Here is a 15,752-nt window from a genome sequence, read left to right on the forward strand (position 1 = left end):
TATTTAATATATACTATATACAAATATTTAATATATATTTAATATATAACATATTTAATATATAACATAAAAAAATATATATTTAATATATAATACATATGTAATATATAATACATATGTAATATAATATACGTATATAATACATAAGTATACAATACATATACAATATAAGTATATAATACATATGTACATAATATACATATTTTAGTTAATATATGCGTAATATAAAACATATTTTATATATATTTGTAATATTTACATATACACAGAGCAAATACATATTTTTATATTATATTTTATATTATGAATATAAAATAGGTATATTTTGTATTTTATATTACGTATATATATGCTATGCCAACTCTAACAGGTACCTTCTTTAATCATATTTTTTGGTCCTGTTTTGCAGTTCCATCTGGACTTGGAGCTGCCCTTTCAAAACGCCACAGCTGCTGTGTTCAGTCTGGTGAATGTCACATCCTGACTAAATTCTCAAAAGGAAGGGGATGAAACTCAGGGACATGTACCTGGGTCACCCAGAGAACCAGCAATGGGGACCACCTGTGGCTGGTCGCCTTTGTAACCTACGTGTGTAGATATGCACACATAGCATGTACATTGCTCACAACCCAGGTTTTCGGACATCAGTGTAACTGACCTGCTGGCTGGCATATGGTGAGGGCTGCCAGCCGGAACACACCAGGGAAAGGATAAGAAAAGTTAGCAGAGCAAGGAGCTATTTCAGTCCTGGTTCACGGTCCACCACCATGTGGCTCCATTTTAATGGGTCACGCGCCTCACCCTCCCAGATGCTGAATTCACCTCCAACATCACACTCTTCAAGGAGACGTTTAGAGACATTATCTGAGGGCTCCGTGCCGGGTAGACCTTGGTCACCCAGCAGGGATGATGTTCTCTCAGGGAAAGACAGATGCAGAAGGCAGGGGAAGGACCTAAATCCCAGGGGAATCAGCCACTAAGAATTCAGCATCTGGCCAAGTCGCTCCAACAAATGGTTCTTGTTGAGCCTCTCTCTTGAATCAGTGGATGGTTCCTGGAACTGGAAGGAAAGGGAAGACAGCCAGAAGCTATGGTGTATGTGTGTGTGGCTGGGCAGGGAAAGGAGAGAGGTGGAGAGAAGGAGGGGGAGAAGAAGGAAGAGGAGAGGGGAGGAGAAGGAGAAGGAGAGGGGAGGAAGAAAGAGGAGGAGAAGAAGGAGAGGGGAGAAGGAGGAGGAGTAAAAAGAGAAGTGGGAGGAGAGGGTAGAAGGAGGAGGAGGAGAGGCGAGGAGGAAAAGAAGAGGAGAGGAGGAGGAGGAGGAGAGAGGAGGAGGAGAGGGGAGGACAAGGAGGAGAAGGGAAGAGGAGGAGAGGGGAGGACAAGGAGGAGAAGGGAGGAGGAGGAGGTGAAAGAGGAGAGGAAAGGAGGAGGAGAGAGGAAGAGGAGGAGGAGGAGAGGGGAGGACAAGGAGGAGAAGGGAGGAGGAGGAGGAGGTGAAAGAGGAGAGGAAAGGAGGAGGAGGGGGAAGAGGGGAAGGGGAAGAGGAGGAGGAGGAGGAGGAGAGGGAAGGAGGAGGAGGAGAGGGAAGAAGGGAGGGAGGAGGAGGACAAGGACAGTGGGAGGAGGAGAAATAGAAGTAAATGAAGAAGGAGAACAAGAAAAGATGAAAAAGGAGAGGGAGTAGAAGGAAAAGGAGGAGGAAGAGGAGAAGGAGTATCAAATGGTACAATTTCTAAAATCCAATCTGAGCAAGGCTAGCCCTTCTCCAAAGGAAATCACCAAGTAAGCAGTAACAAGCAAAATAAAAGAAAGGACAGTCTTTAGGAGACAAACCTAGTAGGTCAGATTTTTTTTTTTAAGAAGCTTAGTTTCTATTGGATACAGTTTCATCTTTATAGCTCATTGATTATGAAAAAGCTTATGGAATAATATGATAATTACCAAACAACAAAATCACTAAACAGTTGTAGACTTTTACTACACAATAAATGACAAAACCAAAAACCAAAAAAAAAAAAAAAAAGAGGGGAATGTTTAAAACTCAGTTGCGTTTCCTCCGAGGCACGGCTTTTATACCAAGTTGGGATCTGAATGGCACCGGCCACAGAGACTGTTTTGTTACAAGCACTGCGGGCACATTCTTCACTGGGTGGAAGGGAAAAGCTCAGCACCAAATACTTTCTTTGAAGTCTCTGAAAGCTTCCTCAATGATGAGATTAAACTTGCAAAAGCTTTCTCGCTGTGGGGAGACGACGAGAACAGCTCCAATGACAGGGCTTCTGCAGCCAGGGCGTTCCGGTTCTCCGAAACAAGCAAGAGAGGCGTGCATACATTAATCCAAGGATGTGTCCCAGCCAGTAATTAGCCACCGCTTGCAGTGAAAAGCAGGGAGTCGAGAGCTTGTGTCACAGAATATACAATATATTCTTGTGTCACAGAATATACAATAGCCCCACAAAAAGCTATCTCCATTCAGATGGCTCCTACGTGGTTGTGCCAATCATAACAAGAACCAAGATCTACAAACAAAAGAGAGAAGAAAGAAAAGAAAGGAAGGAAGGAGGGAGGGAGGGAGGGAGGGAGGGAGGGAAGGAAGGAAGGAAGGAAGGAAGGAAGGAAGGAAGGAAGGAAGGAAGGAAGGAAGGAAGGAAGGAAGGAAGGAAGGGAGGGGGAAGAAGGAAGGAAGGAGACAGGGAAGGAGGGAAGGAGTGAGAGAGGAGGGTAAAGGAAGGAAGAAAGGAGAAAGGAAGGAAGGAGAAAGAAAGGAAGGAAGGAAGGAAGGATGACAGAAGGAAGAATGACGGAAGGAAGAATGACGGAAGGAAGAAGGAAGGAAGAAAGGAAGGGAGAGAGGAAGGGAGAGAAGAAGGGAGAGAGGGAGGGAGGGAGGGAGGAAGAAAGGAAGAAAGAAAGAAGAAAGAAAGAAAGAAAGAAAGAAAGAAGGAAGAAAGCAAGGAAGCAAGGAGAAACGAAGGAAGGAAGGAAGGAAGGAAGGAAGGAAGGAAGGAAGGAAGGAAGGAAGGAAGGAAGGACGGAGGAAGTCCTTCTTCTTGTGAGTAAATGCCGTATCCCAGATATTCCCTTTGTTGGCCAACTCCATGGTTAGTTTATCTAAAAAATTAATGGGAATGAAGTAATCAACATAATTGGTCTTGTCTCCTATGTGATATGCCCATGGTTTAACTATTTTTATGTGTGTGTGTGTGAGACGGACTCTCACTCTGTCGCCCAGGCTGGAGTGCAGTGGCCGGATCTCAGCTCACTGTAACCTCTGCCTCCTGGGTTCAAGCGATTCCCTTGCCTCAGCCTCCCAAGTAGCGGGGACTACAAGTGCCCGCCACCACGCCTGGCTAATTTTTTTGTATTTTAGTAGAGATGGGGTTTCACTGTGTTAGCCAGGATGGTCTCAATCTCCTGACCTCGTGATCCACCCACCTCGGCCTCCCAAAGTGCTGGGATTACAGGCGTAAGCCACCGCGCCCAGCCAGTTTAACTATTTTTAAAAATAATTTGAAGGCTGTCTCCTGGCAGAATTTCCTCTTGCTCTGTGGACGTCAGATTTTGTTCTTTTCATGTCTTCAACTGATTAGGTGAGGCCCACCCACATTATGGAGAGAGGATCATCTTGACTCAAAGTCACAGATTTAAATATCAACCCCATCCAAAAACACATTCACAGAAACATCCAGAATAATGTTGGCCCACACATCTGGGCACGGTGACCCAGACAAGGAGACACATAAAATTAACCATCACAAATATTATTACTTAAATTAAATGCTTAAAAAGAAAAGGAAGAGGAAATATAAAGCAAGGGATTAGAAGTAAACAGGGGGTATATTCATGAAAGCAGCTGGGCAGAGAAGAGGCTGATATAAATGGGACACAACATCAGAGCAAACTCGTGGAAGACAGGGGTGTCTGGCATGCTTGTGGACCAAGAGTAAGAGCTTAAGAGAGGTCTATTGAATGTCTTCTTCTCCTGTCAATCTGAAGCCAGTGACTGCTGGGGTTTGAAGGCAGAAATCCCATACGAATACCTAGAAGTCCACTGTTGTGCCAAGTTTTACCTCCGCTTTGGGGACACTGCCTTCAGAATAGTCTAACTTGTCCTTACAACTCTGGTTCAAGCATAGATCGTTGATCCAAGCTAGTATGAGATATCAATGTGTGTGCACATAGGCATGTGTGTTACCAGGAAACAACCCAGTAGGAATGACAGCACCACAGCCATAACGTAGATTAAAATGTAGACCTCACAGTGTTATCAGGATCAGCTTTTTTCAAGAGACCATGGGCTTCATTCATTCAAAAAGCACAGTTGCATGGTAGACCATTACCTTGCCTGCTCATTTATTTCTATATACCTAGCTTCTCACACTGAAGATATGCACACTAAACATTGGTCAAACAAAAATGAGTGGATAAATGACTAACCAATTTGTTTCATCCTCCCTAGAAGACAAGCACTGGTCATTTTACATGGTGCCCAAAACTGACTCTAGTGTGTGCTTTTAAACCCTATTTAATAGGACCAACCAGGCCAGGCACGGTGGCTCACACCTGTCATCCCAGTACTTTGGGAGGCCAGGGCGAGCAGATCACCTGAGGTTGGGAGTTCAAGACCCGCCTGACCAACATGGAGAAACCCTGTTTCTACTAAAAATACAAAATCAGCTGGGTGTCATGGCATATGCCTGTAGCAGAAACAGCTGAACCCAGGAGGCGGAGGTTGCAGTGAGCTGAGATCGCACCATTGCACGTAAGCCTGGGCAACAAGAGCAAAACTCCGCCTCAAAATAAATAAATAAATAAAAATAAGACCAAAGGAGATCTTGTATGAATGGTCCAAAACTAAAGTGTGCATGATTTTATTTTCCAAGTCAAATGGGCCTCAGAGCTTAGCAGAAAGTATCATCATTATCACCATCATCATCGTCATCATCACCATCCTCACCAACATCATCATCCTCACCAACATCATCATCCTCACCATCATCATCATCCTCACCATCATCTCCATTACCTCTCCCATTATCATCATCACTACCACCATCATTATCATCATCATCATTACCATCATCTCCATTATCACTACCACCACCATCATCATCAACATCATTATCTCCATTATCACCACCATCACCATCCTCACCAACATCATCATCCTCACCATCATCATCCTCACACCATCATCTCCATTACCTCTCCCATTGTCATCATCACTACCACCATCATTATCATCATCATCATCACCATCATCATCTCCATTAGCATCACCATCATCATCTTCATTACCTCTCCCATCATCATCACCATCATCATCCTCACCATCATCATCCTCATCACCATTATCTCCGTTACCTCTATCATCATCATCATCATCACTACCACCATCATTATCATCATTACCATCATCTCCATTATCACCACGACCATCATCACCATCGTCACCATCATCATCACCATCATCATCTCCATTATCACCACCATCACCATCCTCACCATCATCATCCTCACCGTCATCATCCTCATCACCATTATCTCCATTACCTCTCCCATTATCATCATCATTACCACCATCATTATCACCATCACCATCATCATCTTCATTACCTCTCCCATCATCACCATCCTCACCATCATCATCCTCACCGTCATCATCCTCATCACCATTATCTCCATTACCTCTCCCATCATCATCATCATCATAATCATCACTACCACCATTATCATCATCATCATTACCATCATCATCTCCATTATCACCCCCACCACCATCATCACATCATCATCTTCATTACCTCTCCTGTCATCATCACCATCCTCACCATCATCGTCATCCTCACCATCATCATCCTCATCACCATCATCTCCATTACCTCTCCCATTATCATCATCATCACTACCACCATCATTATTATCATCATCACCGTCATCATCTCCATTATCACCACCATCACCATCATCTTCATTGCCTCTCCCATCATCATCACCATCCTTACCATCATCATCCTCACCATCATCATCACCATCATCTCCATTACCTCTCCCATTATCATCATCACTACCACCATTATCATCATCATCCTCATCACCATTATCTCTATTACCTCTCCCATCATCATCATCACAATCATCACTACCACCATTATCATCATCATCATTACCATCATCTCCATTATCACCACCACCACCATCATCACCATTGTCACCATCATCATCACCATCATCTCCATTACCTCTTCCATCATCATCGTCACCATCATCCTCACCACCATCATCTCCATCACCTCTCCCATCATCGTCATCACTACCACCATCATTATCATCACCATCATCTCCATTATCACCATCACCATCGTCACCATCATCATCACCATCATCTTCATTACCTCTCCCATCGTCATCACTACCACCATCCTCACCATCGTCATCACCATCTTCATTACCTCTTCCATCATCATCACCATCATCATCATCATCTCCACTATCACCACCCCATCATCATCATCACCATCATCATCACCATCATCATCTTACCATGCCATTGTCATTATCACACCAACACCAGCAGCATCATCATTGTCATCATCATTACTACAATGTTGATAATCAGCTATAAGACTCTGAATCCCACAAGACGAGTCAGCAGTGCTGCCACTGGGACATCTGAGAACAATATGCCCTGGAAGGATTTTCTCCCTTTCTTTTTTAATCCCAGAATGGCAGTGGTTTGACTGATGTTCTCTTTTGGACTATGAAGCATCTTCTGTGACCTAGAAACAACTTAGAGTGATGACTCTTTGAGAGACACCACCACCTAAGTGACCTTATAACAAATTGGTCTGGTTCAAGAGTCCTAAATCATTTTAAATGCCGCTTCAGTGCCTGTACACTCATTTGTTGTGCTGTCACTCTGGTTTCTTGGGAATAAATTAACAAAAACAGAATTGGAGATTGTCTCTTTCTGTCTTCACTTCCCTTCAAAAAGTATCATTTTTCCCCCCCACTGGAAGAACTTGTTGTCCAGAACAAGTGTAGGCATAGAAATGCTAATTTTTGTTACTTCACCTTTCTGGGAAAATAAGGGGGAGTGGAGCCATCTGTGGTTATGGCCATCTCTTGGCCAATACCGTTGGTTTTGAAATAAACTGATTTTGAATTAGATGTGCAGTGTGCATCTGTGAGATTGAAGTTAGACGTGTGTGTAGGAGACGGAAGCCCACAAAGCTGTGAAGATACAGTAGGAAAAAGGGCTCTATGAGAAAATGTAAAACAATGGCATTTGTTTGGATCAGATACAGCTATGTCTGAGTGGACTAAAGATACAAATCTGCTCATGGCCACAGCAGATGTCACTCCTGGGCCCCATGGATAAGCAACAGAAAGTCAAAGGTGGCAAATCTATCAAGTCTTTCTGAGCTTCTATGATGGACGGTTGGGTCCTCGGCCATCAGTGAGGATTGGCAGTGTCTTCTCAGCAATGTAAGAGTTTGAATCCAAGCCTCCATGAATTTGGGAGGACAGCCCAGCTGGAAGCTGTGACTCAACAAGGCCAGCCTGAGACTCCACAAGCTCAAATAATTGTTCAGGCAGATAAATGCCATTAGGCTGCCAAGGTGACGTGGTAAGGTGTTTGTCAAGGTAGATGGAGCCTGGTGAGGGAAAGTTAGGGTAGAAAACTTCAGAAATCCAGGCAGGAAAACTTCAGGCATATGGATAAGCCATCCATCCATCTACCTGCCATTCACTCATTCATTCACTTATACACATATCCATCCATCCATCCATCCAACCATCCATCCCTTTATTCATCCACCTACCATCCACCCATCTATGCACCCACCCACTCATCCACCCATCTATCCAGACAGCCAGCCAGCAACCCATCCATCTACCGATCCATCCATCCACTTATCCATCCACTCATGCACATATCCACCATCCATTTATCCATCTATCCACTCGTCCCTCTGTCTATCCATCCTTCCTTCCATTCAACATGCATACATAATGTGTCAGAAACTTCCTTGTACTTGGGGACACAGGGCATCAAGATACAGTCCAGTTAACAGAACTCCAAGCTCCAGGCCACAGTTGGAGCTTCAAGAAGAAAGAAACTTCTTTCTTTCTTCTTGGGAACAGAGAGGAGCGTGCATTTAGTAATTCAGACACAATTCCTCACTTAACAAGACGAGTAGACCACAAAAGGCAGAGCTCAACTTAGCATCCATTGGTAAGTACCAAGACACCCCCTTCTCAGGTAGACTTATGAGAGCAAGGACATCATTCTACCCTCTCCACAAAAGTACTGGTACAAGAAGGGCTTTCTCCATGGCTAGCTGAAGAGGTCCCCAGCTCAAGTTCAGATTGATCTAGGAAGAGTCCTGAAAATGACCCTGTTGGTGGAGATTCTGGGAAGGGGCAGTGAAGGACTCTTCAGGAAAAGGTAAGGACCAAGAGAAAGAACATGAAATCCAAGGATGAAAGTTAAAGACAAAATGCAGAAGAGAAGTTGAACTTGAGTAGAAGCCGGAATGAGGGCAGCATTTGCATTGATGGAGGGAAGAGAAAACTATCCTAGGCAGAGGGTATACCAGAAACACAAGGCAACTATTATTCATGAAGATCTTGCTTGAGGAGCAATATGGACTCCAGAGCAGGTACAAGACACGTGGCAGGTCGTGGTGGATGAGTGATCTGTCAAAACGAAGGCTAGAAGGCCATGAACAGATGGCCAAGGGCTTGGCTTGTAGGCAATGAGAGAGTAGTGAAGGCATGGAGGAATGCAGGATTGCTCTAGTGCATAGAGCCCAGTGGGGGTCCAGTGGGAGAAGCTGGAAAAAGGATAAACCTAGAATCCAGTGGGAGAGGCTGAAAGAATGGAAACCAGTTGTAACACCATTGCTGTAACTGAGCTTTGGAAAGAACTTCGCATAGTAGGCGGGCGACAATGCAGAAACGAGGGCGTAAGAGAAATTTTGAAAGAAGGCACGTGAGATAAGACATCATTGTGGAAAACAGTGTGACGATTCTTCAAAGAACTAAAAAGTGAACTACCATTCAACCCAGCAATCCCATTACCGGACATACACCCAAAAGAATATCAATCATGTTATCGTAAAGACACATGCAAGTGTGTGTTCACTGCAGCACCATTCACACTAGGAAAGACATGAAATCAACCTAAATTCCCATCAGTGCTGGACTGAATAAAGAAAATGTAGTACACATATACCATGGAATACTATGCAGCCATAAAAAGAAAGAGATCATGTCCTTTGCAGGAACATGGATGGAGCTGGACACTATTATCTCAAGACAGATAGAAAGATAAATAGATAGATAGACAGACAGATAGATAGATAGATAGATAGATTAGATAGATAAATAGATAGATAGATATAGATGATTGATAGATAACCACATGAGCCTCTGAGGATATTGAGTTATATATGTAACTTAATTTATTAACACAAACACCCATCATGTTATTAACTTATTAACATCTATCATATGAATTATCTTCTAATTAGCACAGCGACTTGACACACCCAGAACGACACAGCGTGTCCTAACTATTGCAGGGAAGAAAATGGGAGGAGGGAGAGGATTAGAAAAAAATAACTAATGGGTACCAGGCTTCATACCTAGATGATGAAATAATCTGCACAACAAACTCTCATGACCCAAGTTTACCTACATAACAAACTTACATGTGTACTCCTGAACATAATAGAAAACTTAGGGAGAAGACACGTCATTTTCACAAGTGTTTTAAACTTGCTCCCCTCTTCATGGGTAGCAGTGCATATGTTCTTATCCTTTGTTTCTTTCGAAGAAATCAATGTGCTTCTAAGCCAGCATAAGCTGACAGCCCATGTGGATAAGAGGAGGAGGTATTGTGTTATAAGGAATTTTTTTTGTATAAACCAGAGAGAGGAGAGAGAGAATTATTGTGTGAGGACACAAGATTTATCCACAAAGATGCGTTTAAGACAAATTTGAATTTCTACAGGAAACTCATCCCCTACCAGCCAAACGGATGGATTATGACAAAGCCTGTGATTGGCTCCAGAAATCCATCAGCTCTTTTTGAAACTTAGTTTTAATTTAGTTCTGAAACAAAAAGAATGAGTAAAATGTTTCTCTAATACAATGTCCAAAATGGTGAGGCAAACTCCACCAGCAGAGAAAGCTATTGGCCGTCATGCAACCTGTGCAGAGTTTATGAAATTAGCATGCAGAGGCTAAGGGTGTATTAGTCCATTTTCATGCTGCTGATAAAGACATACCCGAGACTGGGTAATTTATAAAGAAAAAGGGGTTTGACAGACTCACAATTTCAGATGGCTGAGAAGGCCTCAAAATCGTGGTGGAAGGCAACAGGCAGGTCTTACATGGTGGCAGGCAAGAGAGAATAAGAACCAAGTGAAAGGGGAATTCCCTTATAAAACCATCAGATCTCGATGAGACTTATTCACTACCACAAGAACAGTATGGGGGAAACCGCCCCCATGATTCAATGACCTCCCATTGGGTCCCTTCCATCACACATGGGAATTATGGGAGCTACAATTCAAGATGAGATTTGGGTGGGGACACAGCCAAACCATATCAAGTGCAAACCAAGTTTCTGACTTCTCTTGAGGGGAAAGATACTTGAAAGATTTGAGTAGTTGGGAGCCAACCACCATGATCTCCTGCCCTCTGAATTAACAGTGTAATCACAACCGCCATCTTTGAACAACAGTGTTACAGTTGAAAAGTTAGAGGAAAAATGTCTGACTTTCCTCTAGCTTTTCTCCCCCAACACTACTCAGATTTCTTTGCTTACAAATGGTCAAGTGGACGTGGATGAGGAGGTTGAGCTGGTTCTCACAGAGGAGTAGGGAGTCTGAAATGACTTTCAGTCTGGGAAAAGAAGACAGAAATCACTTCTACAGTCTTTTCAGGATCAAGCTTCAGGTAGGTGCATCCGTGCAGCATTCTCCCCTAAAGAACTTGATAGTACGAGAAATAAGCCTGCCTGCGAACTACACCACACATTGTGTCACCAAAAGCATGCAATTAAATGTTGAATGCAGACCAAGATACTTTCTAGAACTGTCTAACGGAAGAGTTGAGGACTTTCTAGAACTATCTAACGGAAGAGTTGAGGACTTTCTAGAACTGTCTAACGGAAGAGTTGACGACTTTCTAGAACTGTCTAATGGAAGAGTTGAGGACTTTCTAGAACTATCTAACGGAAGAGTTGACAACTTTCTAGAACTGTCTAAGGGAAGAGTTGCGACTTTCTAGAACTAATGGAAGAGTTGAGGACTTTCTAGAACTATCTAACGGAAGAGTTGAGGAAAACCGAAAACGCCCATTGAGGGACCTGGCTCCAGTCTCCTGGAGGTAGGCGGGAGCATGACTGTGATTTCAGGAGTGGGAATCCAGTTAATTACATCCTTCTGGGTGTGTCAAGAGGCTGTGCTAATTAGAAGAGGATTCATATGATGCATGTTAATAAGTTACATACATAACTCAATAGCCTCAGAGGCTCATGTGATTATCTGTCTATGTATCTCTGTATCTATCTATATATCACCTATCTATACACATAAATATATATGCATGCAATCAATATATGCACAAACTATATCATATTTTATTACAGTATATCACAAGAATAAACTGTATATACATATGTTCATGTGTCACTTTTATATATATATGTGTATATATATAAAAATATGTGTGTGTGTGTGTATGTAATCACATGATCCTTAGAGGATTTTTCTTTTTTTGAAATGGAATCTTGCTCTGTCACCCAGGCTGGAGTGCAGTGGTGCAATCTCAGCTCACTGAAACCTCTGCCTCCCGGGTTCAAGGGATTCTCCTGCCTCAGCCTCCCTAGTAGCGGGGATTACAAGAGTCCACCACCACGCCCAGCCAATTTTTGTATTTTTAGTAGAGACGGGGTTTCACCATGTTGGCCAGGCTGGTCTCCATCTCCTGACTTCAGATGATATGCCTGCCTCACCCTCCCAAAGCGCTGTAATTACAAGCATGAGCCACCACACCCAGCCCCTTTGAGGATATTGAGTTATTTTTACAATTCATTGATATTCTGCTGAGTGAATATTGTATTGTTTTATCTTGTATACATTTATTGATGTGGCGTATGTATATGCCATTCCTTTTTTTTTTTTTTTATTTGAGATGGAGTCTCACTCTGTTGTCCAGGCTGGAGTACAGTGGCGCGATCTCAGCTCACTGCAACCTCCGCCTCCTGGGTTCAAGCGATTCTCCTGCCTCAGCCTCCTGAGTAGCTGGGACCACAGGCGCCTGCCACAACTCCTGGCTAATTTTTTATATTTTTAGTAGAGACGGGGTTTCACTGTGTTAGCCAGGCTGGTCTGGAACTCCTGACCTCGTGATCCGCCTGCCTTGGCCTCCCAAAGTGCCGGGGTGACAGGCGTGAGCCACCGCACCCGGCCTATGCCATTACTTTCCATGGCAAAAACCACAATTACTTTTGCACCAACCCAATGCCATTTATTTCACCTCAACCTCTATTGACACCGACTTCTTCTCTGGTCATGTGTAGCTTCTCAGACAAATGTGTCTCCTGAGAGAGCATAGGACCACCCTGGCTGGATGGCACCACATTAGAGAGTAACGTGTGGGTCAGAAGTTGGTCTCTCGTAAGCTAATGCAACAACTGGTGGCTGTACTATCCTTCTCAATCCGAGCTTGTAAGCCTCCAAAACTGAGGATCACCTGCTGGTTTCTGGTGAATTTATGCCCATAAATACCGTTTAGTGGGTGCAGCACACCAACATGGCACATGTATACCTACGTAACAAACCTGCACGTTGTGCACATGTACCCTAGAACTTAAAGTATAATAAAAAATTTAAAAAAAAAAAACAACAACAATCAAAATGAAACAAAACGGCAACAACAAAAACTCCAGAAACTCACTGAGGTAAAACTATATATACTCATCAGATATAGCACTCACTCAATTGTATATTTATCGCTATTTATACGAATATTGTATTTCTGGTCATACGATTTGTGGTAAAAATGATCCATTAAGTAAAAAAAAAAAAAAAAAAAAAATACCGTTTCATGGCTCGGGAGCACCGCAGATTTCATGATATTAAATTGTTCCTTCTGACTGAGCTCTGATTGAGCTAACTGACGCTACATTTAATTTCAGGGTGGACTGAATCCAACAGGTTTACTAATAAGAGCAGGAGGCCAGGCGCGGTGGCTCACGCCTGTAATCCCAGCACTTTGGGAGGCCGAGGCGGGCGGATCACAAGGTCAGGAGATGGAGACTCTCCTGGCTAACACGGTGAAACTCCATCTCTACTAAAAATACAAAAAATTAGCCAGGTGTGGTGACGGGCGCCTGTAGTCCCAGCTACTCCAGAGGCTGAGGCAGGAGAATCGCTTGAACCCAGGAGGCGAAGGTTGCAGTGAGCTGAGATGACGCCACTGTACTCCAGCCTGGGTGACAGAGCAAGACTCCATCAAAAAAAAAAAAGAAAAAGAAAAGAGGAAGAATATTCCTGACCAGGTCTGGAAACTGGAGGTCAAAGCAAAATTATAATGGTGATGATAAATAAGTGGAAAACTGGTACACACTGACTTTGTGGTGAAAATTTCAAGCCAAGTTCGTATTTATAGAGAAGATTGGCTGGGTGCGATAGTTCATGCTTGTAATCCCAGCACTTTGGAAACCTGAGGAGGGCAGACTGCTTGAGCCCAGGAGTCCAAGGCCAGCCTGGGCAACACGGCAAGACCTCACCTCTACGAAAATTACATACATTAGCTGGACATGGTGGTGTGCACCATAGTCCCAGCTATTTGGGAGGCTTAGGTGGGAGGACTGCTTGAGCCTGGGAGATGGAGATTGCAGTGAGCCGAGATCACGCCACTGCACTCCAGCCTGGATGACGGAACAAGACCTTGTTTCAAAAAAATAAAAGGAAAGAAAAAAAATAAAAGATCTGTGGTCTTAAGAAAAGTCTAGGGTCAGGCGCAGTGGCTCACGCCCGTAAACCTAGCACTTTGGGAGGCCGAGGCGGGCAGATCACAAGGTCAGGAGATCGAGACCATCCTGGCTAACAGTGAAACTCCGTCTCTACTAGAAACACAAAAAATTAGCCGGGCGAGGTGGCGGGCTCCTGTAGTCCCAGCTACGCGGGAGGCTGAGGCAGGAGAATGGTGTGAACCCAGAAGGCGGAGCTTGCAGTGAGCCCAGATCGCGCCACTGCACTCCAGCTTGGGTGACAGAGCGAGACTCCGTCTCAAATAAAAAAAAAAAAAAGAAGAAGAAGAGGAGGAAAAGTTCATGGTGACAGATAAAGTTTCCACAGTTATTTGCACATTGGAGAGTGAAAGATTTGAAGTCAAATGCATCATATCAAAGCTCATAGTTCCTGAGACCTTAGCACGTATCAGACTTAGATGTGAGTGGGTTACATAAAGTCACTCACTCTGTCTTGAAGAAAACCGTCTGAGTTGAATACTGTGACTGTCGTAATCTACAGATCCTGACAGGCAGTCCACGGGGCAACGTGACTTGCCCAGGGTCACAGACACGTCCTGGAGAGAATTTGGAATTTGAACACTAGGATCTCAAGTGCAAAAATGTACACTCTTCGTGTGGCCCAGCAGAGAGAGAAGGACCCAAGTATGAAGAAATCCTGGCCTTTGGAGGAAGAAGAGATGGAGATCATGGTACCAAGCATGAAGAAATCCTGGCCTTTGGAGGAAGAAGAGATGGAGATCATAGGTACCAAGCATGAAGGAATCCTGGCCTTTGGAGGAAGAAGAGATGGACATCATAGGTACCAAGTGTGAAGGAATCCTGGTCTTTGGAGGAAGAAGAGATGGAGATCATAGGTACCAAGCATGAAGGAATCCTGGCCTTTGGAGGAAGAAGAGATGGAGATCATAGGTACCAAGCATGAAGGAATCCTGGCCTTTGGAGGAAGAAGAGATGGAGATCATAGGTACCAAGCATGAAGGAATCCTGGCCTTTGGAGGAAGAAGAGATGGACATCATAGGTACCAAGTGTGAAGGAATCCTGGTCTTTGGAGGAAGAAGAGATGGAGATCATAGGTACCAAGCGTGAAGAAATCCTGGCCTTTGGAGGAAGAAGAGATGGAGATCATAGGTACCAAGCATGAAGAAATCCTGGCCTTTGGAGGAAGAAGAGATGGAGATCATAGGTACCAAGAGATCACAAGGCAGAGAAGGTAGAAGTGGCTCCAAGACTGAGGAGAGTCATGGCAGCCCAGACTAGGAGCTATAGGAGGATGGGGAAGTCAACAGAGAGTGCCCAAGAGAGATGGAGTGGGCGGTTGGCAGGAAGCGTATCACAGAAGCATTCAGTCGTGCATCCTTGTGAGTAGAATGTCCAAGTCAAGTTGCAGGAGATTGACTTGGAACTGAGTGGCATGGAAAGGCAGGTTTGAGTGTCAAAAAATAAAACAAAATAAAGGCAATTTTCACTGGACAGTAAACCGCAGCTCTCAACATGGTTTTAGTTTGGAGCTTAGCAAGAACTGCTGGCTCTTTAGTAGAATGAGGTCATAGTATGAATTTCCAAGACAGGTGTTAGGTTTCATTCTCTGGGTGTTGTGTTGCTTGTAAACAGTTAAAATATTTCTTTTCTAGGCCAGGAACAGTGGCTCACACCTGTAATCCCAGCACTTTGGGAGGCCAAGGCGGGTGGATCACC

The 15,752-nt window shown here is 43.8% G+C and overlaps 1 long non-coding RNA gene across 1 annotated transcript in view; it reads right to left on the bottom strand.

The window, feature by feature from the left end:
- Positions 1-15,752, bottom strand: part of LOC144338474 (uncharacterized) — a 69,522-nt gene that overhangs the window by 13,978 nt on the left and 39,792 nt on the right. The window lies entirely within an intron of this gene.

This window comes from Macaca mulatta, chromosome X (genome assembly GCF_049350105.2).
Source record: "Macaca mulatta isolate MMU2019108-1 chromosome X, T2T-MMU8v2.0, whole genome shotgun sequence".
Classification (NCBI taxonomy): domain Eukaryota; kingdom Metazoa; phylum Chordata; class Mammalia; order Primates; family Cercopithecidae; genus Macaca; species Macaca mulatta.